This window comes from Schistocerca piceifrons, chromosome 3 (genome assembly GCF_021461385.2).
Source record: "Schistocerca piceifrons isolate TAMUIC-IGC-003096 chromosome 3, iqSchPice1.1, whole genome shotgun sequence".
NCBI classification, from domain to species: domain Eukaryota; kingdom Metazoa; phylum Arthropoda; class Insecta; order Orthoptera; family Acrididae; genus Schistocerca; species Schistocerca piceifrons.
This window is the reverse complement of record NC_060140.1, coordinates 805,213,572-805,228,012: the sequence shown is the minus strand read 5'-3', so window position 1 is coordinate 805,228,012 and position 14,441 is coordinate 805,213,572.

Here is a 14,441-nt window from a genome sequence, read left to right as displayed (position 1 = left end):
ATACAAGCGAAGGTTGGTAGGCGAGTTTCTACGAGGGTCACTCCAAAAGAAATTCAAACTATTTTTGTAAAAATACAGTTTTCATTCTGCATGTTTGAAAGTTTTACAGTGTGTAGATACATCGTTCCCACTTGTTTACAAACTTAGTTCAACCTGTTCCCGTGAGTGGCGCCGTCACAGAATATCTTCAAGATGGCTGCTACACTTGACGTTCGTCAGAAGCAACGTGCTGTTACCGAGCGAGGTGGCGCAGTGGTTAGACACTGGAGGCGCATTCGGGAGGACGACGCTTCAATCCCGCGTCCGGCCATCCTGATTTAGGTTTCACGTGATTTCCCTAAATCGCTCCAGGCAAATGCCAGGATGGTTCCTTTCAAAGGGCACGGCCGACTTCCTTCCCCGTCCTTCCCTAATCCGCTGAGACCGATGACCTTGCTGTCTGGTCTCCTTCCCCAAACAACCCAACCCAGCCCAACGTGCTGTCATAGAATTCCTGTGCTGTGAAAACGAGACAGTGGAAACATCCACAAGAGGTTGAAAAAGTTGTATGGAGATGCTGCTGTCGATAGTAGTACAGTTAGCCGGTGGGCAAGCAGGTTACGTGGTGAAAGCGGGCACAGCAATATTGGGGACTGTCCTCGCAGCGGCAGGACTCGTACTGCACACACTCCAGACAATGTGCAGAGAGTTAACGAATTGTTGACTGCTGACAGACGTATCACAGTGAACGAATTGTCACTTTACGTTGGGATAGGGGAAGGAAGTGTTTGCAGAATACTGAAAGTGTCGGCAAAAGCAGGCACGGCCACATGTCAGTCAAAAAAACCATGGAAGCGATCACAAAACTAGGATGGACAACACTGAAACACCAGCCTTACAGTCCTGACCTGGCTCCATGTGACTGTCATCTCTTTGGGAAGCTGAAAGACTCTCTTCGTGGAACAAGGTTTGAAGACGATGACTCCCCTGTGCACGCTGCCAAACAGTGGCTCCGACAGGTTGGTCCTGAATTTTACCGTGCGGGTATACAGGCGCTGGTTCCAAGATGGCGTAAGGCAGTTGAGAGGGATGGAAATTATGTGGAGAAATGAAAATATTGTTCCTAAAGGGTGTATCTACACACTGTAAAACTTTCAAACATGTAGAATAAAAGACGGATTTTTTAAAAAAATAGTGTGCATTTCTTTTGGAGTGACCCTAGTATATCTCAAACATTATGTCCATTCGAATTTCGCACCGATTATCCCATGCACCCAGAGTGCAAATTTGTACTTCGTTGTGATGGTTCGACCTGTTGTGCTGCCATTCAAGAACAGCATTCCAGAGGGTGCTTTCAGGAAGGGTAACGCTCTCCCAAACACCGCTGTTGTAACCCAATATGCTCTACAGCGTCAACATGTTGCCTTGGCCCTCTCAATCACCAGATCTGTCTCGAGCACATATGGGACATCATCGAACAACAACCTGTATTGACCGATCAAGTGCAACAAACATGGAATTCTATCCCACAAAGTGACATTGTAAGTAGCCTGTTTACATGTTTGTACCCTGGCAGCGTGATTGACTGCATTATTAACTCTGACAGTGCTGTGCGCCCTCGGTAAGAAACTCTGTGGCTGGTCGGACTCGCAGTTGGAGGTGAATAGCCAGCAGTGATGGAGGTTGGATGTTTATAGTTAGCAGGGATGGAGGTTAGAGGTCTGAAGTGTTAGCGCGAGCGGACGATCTGGACGTGTGTCCGTCATAGAGATTTAAAATTATTGACGATTATATAATTTTTTGGAACCGGATGTCACGGACGATTATATAATTTTTTGAACTGGATGTCACATTATTAAGGTAAAATTTGCTAAATACATTGTTTGCTCTTTAAGAAAGTCTTTCCTTTCCGAAACAACATACCTATTAGTAGTTAGAGCCTACAGCAGTTAGAATCTTTTATTTAGCTGACTGTATTGGTGCTTGCTATATCGCTGTAGTTCGTGTAATGAAGACTTTTTGTGAGGTAAGTGTGTTATGAAATGTATAGGTTATTGTTAGGATTTCTTCTAATTCAGGGCCATTCTTTTGTGTTAATTATTTGAGCAGTCAGATTACGTTTGTGCAGTATTTGCCAGGAATAATTCTGTAGGTCAGATATGAAATGATAAAGACAAGCAAAGAGACAGTACGCTCAGTTCCACTCAGCAGTATAAGCAGGTTCACTTGCATTCAGTTTCACTCAGCAGTTTCAGAATTAAATTTAGAATTTTCACCTTCCCAGTTATTTCAGCTTAAGTAAAAATTTAATATAGAAGTTCCAACATGTGGCAACTGTACAAATGGTTCAAATGGCTCAGAGCACTGTGGGACTTAACTACTGAGGTCATCAGTCCCCTAGAACTTAGAACTACTTAAACCTAACTAACCTAAGGACATCACACACATCCATGCCCGAGGCAGGATTCGAACCTGCGGCCGTAGCGGTCGCGCGGTTCCAAACTGTAGCGCCTAGAACCGCTCTGCCACTCCGGCCGGCGGCAACTGTACAACACAATGCATGCATATTTGCGTGCTTCCATTCAACATTCTAGCAGTTTCACTGGTAACTGATGTATCAGCATTTCACATTTGCAATGATGTATCTCGCGCTTAGTTTAACCTGTAATCTTATAATGTTAATCATTTAAATACATTGTCTAGACAAACGTATTCCTAAATTTCATTTTTGTACATTAATTATTTTTTGGTCTTGCGACATTTTTCCCGTCAGTGTAGTTCTGTAAGACGAACTTGCGGTCTATTTCGAACACGATACTAGTATTTGATCACGTCATTGAGGTTTGTGTCCTATAACGTACTCGAGTCTTCCCTTTTGTGTCATTTCTTTATTGTTTTCGTCGTTGAATAAACGCTCTTCTTTCGATAGAGCACGTAGGCACCAGTTCTATTGCATTCAGCAGCTGCTTCCTCAATAAACGTGGTGGCAGTGGAGCTGCAATCAGTACTCTTATGGCACAAAACCACCTCGAGAAAGGAAATAGAAACCACACGGTCACGTGTGAGCCGAATGCGTGTACCAGAAGTATGAGTGCAAATTTATCTTTAGCTGAGTTAGTTAACTCGTAACTCAATGGAATCAGTCACCAAATACAAAGCAATGTCGTATCCGCGCGATGGACCTTTAGAGAGACGTTTGTTCTCATGGATAGACGAACGAACTGCCATCTGCCTGTCATGGTGCCAGTTACTTCTAGCCACCGAGACTAGCAGAAATTTCCTCGATCGCAGGTAGACTGTGTAGCGAAAGTACAGCAAGCTTTTCGGTGACTGCCATTTTGGAACTATTGCGCTTCTGATCAGACACTGAGAAGCCAAAACATTATGGCTGTCGGCTTAAGAGCTTGCTGGTCCACCTTTCGAACACAAATACTTCAGCGCTACACTGTGGTATGGGTGAAAATCTTTCGGCGCGCGCGCGCGCGTGTGTGTGTGTGTGTGTGTGTGTGTGTGTGTGTGTGGGGCCCCCACACTATGTGCGTATATATACACCAAAAAAGTGCATTATGTCGCCTTCACTATGTAAGGTGTCAGGCAAATCCACCACCTTCCATGAAAACCCTGACATGATAGCAAATCCGGCAGTATGTCACATAGCTCAGAATAAATCCTGGCATTAAATTAACCAAAGTAATACGATCAATGAGTGAGCAAATGGAATACCACAGACTAACACAAGAACGCCTAAATGCATGTCATACCTTCCCACCGTGAAACAGACGCAGTTCCGGGGGGAGAAACGAGAACAGAAGCCGAGGGCAGAGCCGTGTAGGCTAGGAAGCCCTACGATAAGGGACGGACACCCACATCGCCGGCCAATCGCCAAGAGCAGCCCCCAGCCCATGTTAAAAGATAGAGCCCTCCAGAAGAATAGTATAGATCTTACGATAGCACTAAAAGGGCCACACCAGCTGCAAGTTTTAGCGTGAGTCTAGCGTGAGTATAGACATACATAGCAAACATTAAAAACATTGCCCCACCACGAAAAGTATAACGTTTCTCATTGGATAGACAGAATTTTTGTAGGCGGAGCTGAAGGTTAACATTGAGACCCTGACAGGTCAGTTGAAAACACAGCCAAATACCTTTTTCTTAAACCAACTTCGGTAAATTATAGTAAAGAGAAGTTCGAGAGAGTTGCTACCGAGATGCGACGTGTGTGGACCTGCGCCACCCGCTGCCCCTGACGCTGCCTGACCACCGACAAGGTAATGAACGCACGCGACACCGCATAAGAGCGCATAAAGCTTCACTCAGAACTGCAGAAGTTTCATCTGTTATATCCCCTTTTTGCGTAATACTAGTGTCAATCGTCAATTAAAGCTCATGGTATTCACATTTGCTGCTTGAAGTTAAAATCTGAAACGCGATGATTTTTCTGTTATATAATTAATGAGAAGCCACATCAGCCATTGTAATTTACGACAAGTTAAATAAGTAATTAAAGATAATTGAGGGTCACTGTAGACCAGTTTGATAGTTTTCTCTTTTATGAAAGTAATTTAAACCTAGATTATAGATGTGATATGGCATAGGTCATCCTTCGATCCACTGTAGAACTTGGAAACCCATTCAGGGAATATTCGTTCACATTTTTGTTGAATGTAGTTGGTATTTATCATCCTATATTAAAATATTTCCTTTCATCAATAGCGCAATTTATAAACAATGTTTTGTGAGTAGAATAATAATTCCAATGGTAAACTTAACTGCTTTTTCGACGTTATTTTACCAGCTAACTAAGAATAGGAAAGCCTTGAACTCCTTCCACTAAATTTAGTTAGTATTAAGATTCTTTTACAGGGAGTGCAGTGGAGCTGACGCTGAAATCATTAAGTATTGCCACTACGTTCTTCGTTACCTTTCCGCTTGTTACCTGTCGCTGGAGCTTCGAATTTTCCCTGGGCTGCAGGACTCTTATAGGGCTTCATTCGTAGGACGTGAACCGTATCTCAGATCTTTCGTCGTCTTGTGGCGGGGTCGAAATCTTCAACTTCATAAGTAACATCAGACAACTGTCTTACAACCTTATAAGGCCCGAAGTAGCACCTGAAGAGATTGTCAGAGAGCAACCTTCCGAACAGGAGTGAAGATACAGACGAGATCACCAGGCTGGTAGGCAACAGGGCGGTGGGTCGCGTCATCCCTTCGGCGATCGTTTTCTTGAGCCTGCAACGTGCGGGGTCGAGCTAACTGTCGAGCTTCCTTAGCTCTGGTTAACACCTGGCCGATGTAGTCGTCGTCCACGTAATCAGGATGCAATGGAAACACAGTGTCCATCGTCGTCGTCACCTCACGCCCATGCAACAGGAAAAATGGCGTAAAACCTGTGGTGTCTTGTTTGGCGGTGTTGTAGGCAAACGTCACGAGAGATAGCACCTCATTCCAATCGCTCTGCTCACCATTGACGAACATTGATAGCATGTCGGCTAAGGTCTTATCAAGGCGTTCAGTAATCCCATTAGTCCGCGGATGGTAGGCAGTCGTCATGTGATGAGCAATGTTTGCACCGAAGGTTTGTCTCGGTCACAAGATTCGATTGAAAAACTTTCCCTCGGTCCGTAATTAACGACCTTGGGGCACCGTGATTTGATACAATGTCTTCTACGCTGAATTTGGCTATCTCGAATGCTTCGGCTGTTTTCACAGCTTTTGTAATGGCATACCGCGTCAGATAATCAGTGCAAACAATAATCCATCTATTGCCACTAGCAAACGTTGGAAATCGTCCGAAGAGGTCAATCCCAACACGCTGGAAAGGCGTTTCGACTGGTGGAATTGGTATGAGTCGGCCAGGTGGTTTCTGAGGAACTGCCTTTCTCCTCTGGCACTCTCGACAGTGCGACACCTAGTGACGGACACTCTTAAATAAACCTGGCTAGAAAAATCTCTTGCGGATTCTAACGTATGTCTTATTAAATCCTAAATGTCCGGCCTCAGGTGTGTCATGGAATTTCTGTAGAACATCTAAGCGCATTTGTTTAGGAATCACTGGTAGCCACCTCTTTCCAAACGGATCAAAGTTTTTCTTGCAAAGTAATCCATTAACTACCTTAAATTGTCCTTTGACATCCTCTGACCGATTTAAGGCAAGCATAATTTGAGATATCTTGGCGTCCTTCTTCTGCTCAGCAGAGAGATCCTGGAGTTCAGAGAGACAGTCACTATCTTCATCAAAGTCTTGATGGTCTTGCACAGGGTTTCTTGAGAGACAGTCCATCTTTGTGTTTTCTTCCACTTTTGTACACCGTAGTAATATCATACTCTTGAAGACGTAGTGCCCACCTGGCGAGTCGTCCTGTTGGATCCTTAAGACCAGTCAACCAAGTGATGATGGTCTGTAACAACTGTCGAAATTTGGACATCGCCCAGATCACAGCAAGACATTGTCTTTCTGTAGTTGAGTAGTTTCTCTAGGCTTCTGTAAGTGACCTAGAAGCATAGGCTATAACCTTCTCTTTTCCATTCGAAATCTGCACCAGAACAGCACCGATCCCATACCCACTGGCATCTGTGTGTAATTCTGTAGATGCCCTCTCATCATACAGACCAAGTACAGGGTCAGCCGTCAGAGCTTTTCGCAGTACATTGAAAGAATCTTGTTGAGCATCACCCCAGATAAACTTAGCATCGGCTTTTAACAACTCTTGGAGTGGCCTGGCCTTTGATACAAGTCTTTGATAAAACGACGGTAATAAGAACGCAACCTGGGGAAGCTTCTCACGTCTCTAATATTTTTAGGAATAGGAAATTCCGTTATAGATCTCACCTTTTCAGGGTCTGGCCGCACACCTTCATTTGACACAAGGTGTCCAAGTATTGTAATTTCTTTTGCTCTAAAGAGACGCTTTCTTGGATTAAGTTTCAGTCCGCCTTGTTGGAGACACTTAAGAACGGCCCTCAGTCTTTTTATGTGTTCATCAAATGTCTCTGAGAACACTATAATGTCATCTAAATAACAAAGACAAAAGCGCCAACTGCCATCCTTCTTCCTGACGAGAACCACTGGTGACGACCATAGGCTCTGCGAATGCTGAATGATGTCATTCTTCATCATTTTCTCTGCCTCGTCGAGAATTAATCGACGTTCCGTTGTTGACACACGGTATGCTCTCTGGCTTATTGGTTGATGGTCTCCAGTGCTAATCCAGTGCTTCACCGTCGATTTGTCTAATTTGCTCTTCACCTGTGGATTGAAGCATCCAGAGAACTCTTGAAGAGTGGAAAGTAGCTTCTTCTGTTGTTACTTAGTGAGATCTGGTGATATTCGAGCAAGAAGGTCGTGTCTCGTAGTGGCAGCGCTAATTTCGCCCCTAGACTAGGCATGGGAGGTTTCTATGACACTCAGCTGTTCTGCAATTAACTGCTCAGCGTTTGCTATGCACATGCGTCTTGGAAGGATCTGCGGTTCGCGGCGACAGTTAACTATCCACAATTCACCGAATCAATTCTTAAACGTGACGACAAAGCCTGGGATGACCAAGTTATTCTTCGGTGGAATGCTTCTCTTACATTCCACTACAAGAGCCATGGTTTAATGCATGGCATGACACATGACAGCTACCATTCTAGCTCTGACTGCAGGAATGATCACTTCATCCAGCACACATAGTCTCCACGCACCCGGACGCGCATCTTCCTGTCCACAGTATCTCATCTCGTCTAGCATAATCTTCGAGCTACCACAATCTATAATTGCTTGAGAAGCTTTCTAAAAGTCCCATCCGAGAATGACGTCATGACTACACTCTTGTAAGACGATGAATTCTAAGGGCTGAGTATGGCCACTTATACCCACACGAATGACACATCTTCCTGTATGTTTTACGTATTTCCTATTAGCCACCTTCAGCAGAGATGTTTTGCTGTCGACGAATACGGTTTTCTGCGACTGGTGGCGGTACTTCTCCGAAATGACTGAATATTTGCTCCAGAGTCCACAAGAGCTTGGGCTGGTCGGCCATCCATGAGGATATCGACGTAGTTTCCTATCATTTTTGTAGTGATTGACGGCGGAGAATTTCTCTCTTCGGCGGCCTCATCTTCAAGGAAGGTCGCATCCTTTAGTTTTCCAGGTTGCAGCGGCTAAGGTGATCGGCTGGAACTTCTAAACGGCAATGGAACCTTGATCGGCGTTTTAGGGAGTGTCCTCACCGGCGGCTAGCTTGCGGCGATGGTGACTTACGTCGTCCTGCACCCACATCTTCTTGTTCACGTTCGTCGTCCCGGAGTTGGCGTCGGCTAAGATCGGTCTGCTGTCTTCTGGCACGGACGTCATCAAATATCCGCCGCCTTTCTCGACAATAGCGCACCACATGTCCCGGTCGTCCACAGTGGAAACATACTGGTTGGTTATCCTGGATCCCCCAGACATCAGTCTTCCTTGGTGCCCAAACACGTTCCTCATGCGGCATTGTAGGAACATAAATCCGCCTGGGTCTCGACTTTTTTACTGTTTTAAAGGGAAATGAAGAGCGAGAGATTTCCTCTATCTGACGAAGACCACTTGTGAAATCAGTACTTTCTTCCATCACAGACATCCATACAACGTTTGGAAGCCGTTCACACTTCTTGTGTGTAGTTCAATTTTGATGCGTTTTCTCTATATACTGGCACCATTTTATGAAGTCGTCTGCTGTCGAAACCTCCTTCAGGAGTAGGGCTTGATACATGTCCTCAGCAACACCTTTCATGAGATGTGCAACCTTATCTTCATCCTTCATTCGAGGATCCACTATTTTACACAGCTCCAAAACGTCTTGAATGTAGGATACTGTCGTTTCTCCTGGACGCTGTGCCCTGCACTTTAATTTATCTTCAGCCTTGCACTTCTGTCGCTGTGTATCGCCGAAATACTTACGCAGTTCTACCTGGAATACTTCCCAAGTTAGGAACTTCTCCTCGTTGTTCTCATACCATTGTTTGGCAGTGCCCTCCAAGTAGAAAAATACGTTAGCCAAACACACGGTGTCATCCCATTTGTTAAATTTGGCTATACGCTTATATACCTTCAGCCACTTGTTTGGATCTTGGCCATCGTCACCAGATAACCCGGGAGGATGTCTCATGTGGTGGCACACAGTTGCTGTCATCGTGACGTCCTCTTCTTCTTATGTCTTCGATAGATTGCGATCTGTTGAATATGGCTTGAATTCGGGTCTCTCCCACGTAAACGGCGGCTCTGTCGTGGCCTGATGGGAGCCACTGTGTCGTCGATAATGTGCGGTATGACAAGTTCCAATACCCTGCGCCTCCACCAGAATAATGGCCCGGAGAGGAAGATGTAAGTAGATGAATGACAAACACAAACACAAACTTCACGTAACGAAGGTTTATTCAGCACTTGCACGTACAAGAGCGCGGAGCGAACTGCCTCTGGCCAGAACACATACCGTATATATACAGCTACAGAACATTCCAGTACAATGATTCTTGCCATTTGTGGATGCTTCTAGAATGTACTCGAACCGAATATAGGAATTAAAATTTTTCAGTTCACATGCATTTCTAACTCACGATCTTCCAAGCAACAATCCAGTATCGTAACCACTACTCAACGGCGACTGCACTACTCGGCTTCTTCTGCGACAATATGTTTTTGCCGCTCACTAAAAGAACCTGGCAGCTCCCTGGTGTCAGTGGAGTTACAGGCTTGCCTCCACTAAACACGTACACCAGCTGCACTGCCTGTACGCCTCAGCTTCTAACACGAGAGTGCTTAGAGTGTTATGGGATTCCCACCGTTTGCACAAATGCTCAGATTGCAGTAGTTTCCCTTAAATGGCTTCCTTCACCCACTTTCCGGCAACCTTCGCGACGGACTGCCGCCTTGTCCAGGTAAAATTTTTTGCAAAGCAGCGACCTCTTCCTCCGACCCTAAGTGGAAAGAGGGGAGTGCCACGGTCTGAAGTACTTCTGCAGGTGCATTCCACAGAGAGCTGCTTACCAGAATCACTCGCACAGCCAGGTCACTGGACTCAGCATTTGTGGCCTGCAATCCCTCTCTTTCCCTGTTCTCCGTCACCTCCACTATGGCCCCTTGGTTACAAGTACTCTACATGCTACAAATGCAGTTACATGAACGTTCTGCCCAAAATTTCCTGATATAAAAAAGTGATAAACTAAAATGTAGTACTGGGGAAAACCAAAATCATGACCTACAATATGAATATTAATCTGACTGACAGTATTGTTAAAGAAAGAGAGTGGCGTGCCACTTGTCAACATTGCAAAATTCTTTCTGTAAACACTGTGTAAAAAAAGTAGTTTGGAACCCCACTCATGATGGAAATACATTAAATCTAATGCTAATAACACTAAATCTGAGATCAGTAACCATGAGGCAGTTGTAGTAATAAGTATTAACAAAGTACCAATGTATATGTTCGGTAAACTGGATAAAGTCAATTAGAAAATTGAATCTTTCAACTCAGGACTGGAGCATGTAGAGGAACTATGACTCAAGTTCAAAAGAATAGTTGACCATGAACTGAATTAATAAGTATGTAGTATAACAGTTCATGATGGGAGCGATCAACCATGATATACAGTTACTGTAAAAAAAATTCTAAAGCAACTGTGTCTACTGCATAATAGGTGTATAGTATAGCGCCATAGACAGAGAGATGCTGAGTGAAACACGTTTGTCTATGAAGACGGCAATGCGTGAAGCGATTAATGATTAACATAGCAGAATATCATCGGAAGATCTTTCACAAGACACGAAGAAATTCTGGTCGCATGTACAGGCTGATACAGGCACCAAAGATAGTGTCCAGGCACGGATGAACGAGACATGAACCGAAATTGAGGGTGGCCCAGCAAAAGCAGAAATGCTCAACTCTGTTTTCAAATGTTCCTTTACAAAGGAAAACCCAGAAGTATTACCCAGTTTAATTCTCTTACTACAGAAAAGATGACTGAAATAAATATTACTGTCAGCAATGTTGAGTACCAGACGATATCGTTAAAACTGAACAGTGCTCCAAGATAATTTTTATAATGACCATAAAAGCAAACAGATAATTCTTCTTCTGGAACCTATCGTAGCACTCGTGTTACTCGTCTTTTGTCGTGCACTGCAGATGCGATTGTTTCCTACCCACCTTGCACAGCACTGTCAGTACCATATTTCGTCTCCTGTAAGGATAATTTGCAGGAATTATCAAAATCGGTCATACTTGTCAATGAAATATTCAGTAGATTCAATCCACATTGCTCGTCAGTCAATCTGTATACACAAATCAATAACAGATCATCTGCCCAAATCAATATAAACTATGGTGTTTCGACAATGCCGGTCAGTCCACAATTCCTCCAAAAACTTTATCAGAGGCAGTTCTCAATTTTGTGCCCTCATCAGTCTTTTTTGTACAACAATTTTTATCTTCGATATTTTGATGGTTGACCGGAATTGTTTCCTTCTTGTTCCGGAAGGACCTTAACCAGATGTAATCAAGGTCTCTGCACACATATTGTGTTCTGCACAGTTGCATCAACAGTTCATGTTTCTCGCAATTTGCAGCAAATCTTAAAGCGTTACTTAACTATGCTGTGACGCTTTACACTCAGTATGCGCAAGAAAGAATATGGGGAGAAGTGGATACTGAAGTACTTAGGGATGAAATGTGTTTTAGGTTCTGTGGAGTTGTAGATACTACGATAATGAATACCACGATAGTCAGTTCAGTTGAACAGAAATGGACGTCTCTAAATCACCTTGAAGCTCTGCTGTCATATTTAACATAAAAAACAAATAAATATTGTTTGCTGATGACTATGACGTAGATTGTCTTAAGAGTTCTTCCAGCAAGGATTTTTTACAATCAGTAACAGTATCATTAGAGTAAATTCATACCTTAACCTTCCCAACTAGGTTAGCCACTTGCTTACAAATAGCCGCTGATAATATCTTTATAGAGAGGTCTAATGAAAAAAATTATGTTGTAAAACCAAGAGCCACTGGCTTTCCACACTATGCCATGCCTTTTCTTTTGTTAAACTTTAATACTGGACAGGATACAAAATCTGCCGAATCGAATTCAAGGGGCTGCTCAATCAGCAAAAACTTGATTATTTCAGGAAACTCCTAAAAGACATGAACTGGAGTGATGTATGCAGCGCTAATTGCGTGAATGAAAATACAACACTTTTATTAATAAAGAACTTATTTTATTTGAACACTGATGTCCCGAAAAACTAACCTAGATTAGGCCAATTTCTATAAAGAATAAGGAACAAAAAAATCGTGTAAAACAAAATGGAAACTGTATCTGTCAGCCACAAAAAGCTCTGATGTTGACGCAGTAGCACATTAAAAGTCATACTACAAAATTTTAACGATAGTAATACAGATGCAAAGCAAATGCATTACAAGAAAAAGATTATCACATCAGATAACAAAATAAAGACAACACGGTATATAGTGAAGGAGAAGACTGGTAGAACAAGACATGAAGAGGGGCAAATACCATTGAGAGAAAATAATTTTTTAGTAACAGATGTGTCCAGTATTGCAAAAATTTTTAATGAACATGTCATAGCTGTTCCTGGAAAAATGGTGTTGTTGGCTTCAGTAGATGCTGCCATGGAATACCACAGACCAGACAGTACAGAGAATTCCACTAGCATGAATATGACACTCACCACTGAAGCAGAAGTAATGTCCATTATAAAATCTTTAAGCATAAAAATTCTGGAGTATATGATAAAATATCAACAATCTTAATTTGAGTTTAGTAACGTATTAAGCTATGTTTGTAACCAGTCGTTTATCAGTGGAACATTATCTGATTTATTGAAATGTGCTCAAGTTAAGCCTTTGTTTAAGAAAGGAGATAAAGAAATACCTACAGATTTCTGTCATTGTGGAATTGCCAGCACTCACAAAAATTGTAGAAAAGATAATATACAGTCAGTTCCTTTTAACCACCTGACAACAAATAATATATTGCCAAAGTCTCAGTTGCGACATCTAAAGGGTTGTGATCTGAGATGGCTATCTACACATACAGTCAAAATGTATCACATTAGACACAAAACTGCAGACTACTGGTATATTTTGTAATCTGCCAAAGGCATTTAATAGGGTAAATTAAAATGTTCTTTTAAGGCAATTAGAATAATATGGAGTAACAAGAAATGCTGCAAAATTGTTCAATCCCTACATCTCTGACAACAGGAAACAAACATTGTCATTAGGAAAGAGACATGAATTATGCTATCAGGCGTCATCCATCTGGGAGCTAATTACATGTTGCGTCCCACAAGGTTCCATCTTAAGGCCCTTGATTTTTCTTGTGTCAATCAGTATATCCATGTCCTTTCACACTAACGTTACGAGATGCCAAGGTTGTTTTGTTTGCAGATACAAAAATTGCAATAAATAGCAAATCGCGTGTAGTCTCTCGAAAGATCGGTTTCTTATATTTTCATGGACATTAAGAAGTGCTTCCTAGACAGTTCTTTGTCACTAACTTTGAAAAAAAAGGAGACATGCAATTCAGAACGTATAAGAGGTTTCCTACCAGTATACCCCAAAATATGATGACAACGAGATAGAGGAAGTGGACTGTGTTACATTCTTAGGATTAAAACTTGATAATTACTTCAACTGGGAGGATCACACCACAGAACTGCTGAAGCGCCGAAACAAATCTATGTTTGCAGTACGAATGCGTACATAGGTGATATAAAAATGAAAAAAACTGAAATACTATGCTTGCTTTCACTCCATAATGTGATATGGGATTATTTTTTGGGTAATTCATCAAGCCAAGTTAATGATTTATGGGTACTAAAAAGTGTAATAAGAATTATTTGTGGTGTGAACTCAAAAACATCCTGTTATGGACTGTTTAGCGAACTAGGGATATTAACTACTGCTTCTCAATATATTTATTCCGTAATGCAATTATCATTAAAGATATATCTCTTTTCAAACCAACTGCTCAGTTCATGGAATCAATGCTAGAAATAAGAATAATCTACACAAAGGTTTAATGTCACCTGCTTTGGTATAAAAAGGTGTCCATTATTCAAAAACACATATTTTCAATAACTTTCTAGCATAAAAAGTTTAACTAGCAGTAAAGTTAAGCTTAAGAGGAGCCTAAAGGGCTTATTAGTGACCAACTCCTCCTACTTTTCTTACTAGAAACAATTGATGTGTGTAGTGTGTGTGTGTGTGTGTGTGTGTGTGTGTGTGTTTTACTTATAATATAAAATAATGCGAATGTTAGTACAATCTGAAAGTGTAAATAAGTATTGTATAATGATTCTTCTAGTCATACATGAAAATTCGTTAAAAATTTCTTTGACTCATTCCATATCCAAAACGATCATTCCACTTGGGATCTGTGGGAGGTACATTTGCATTCTCGTACTTGTTTCTCATTGTAAAT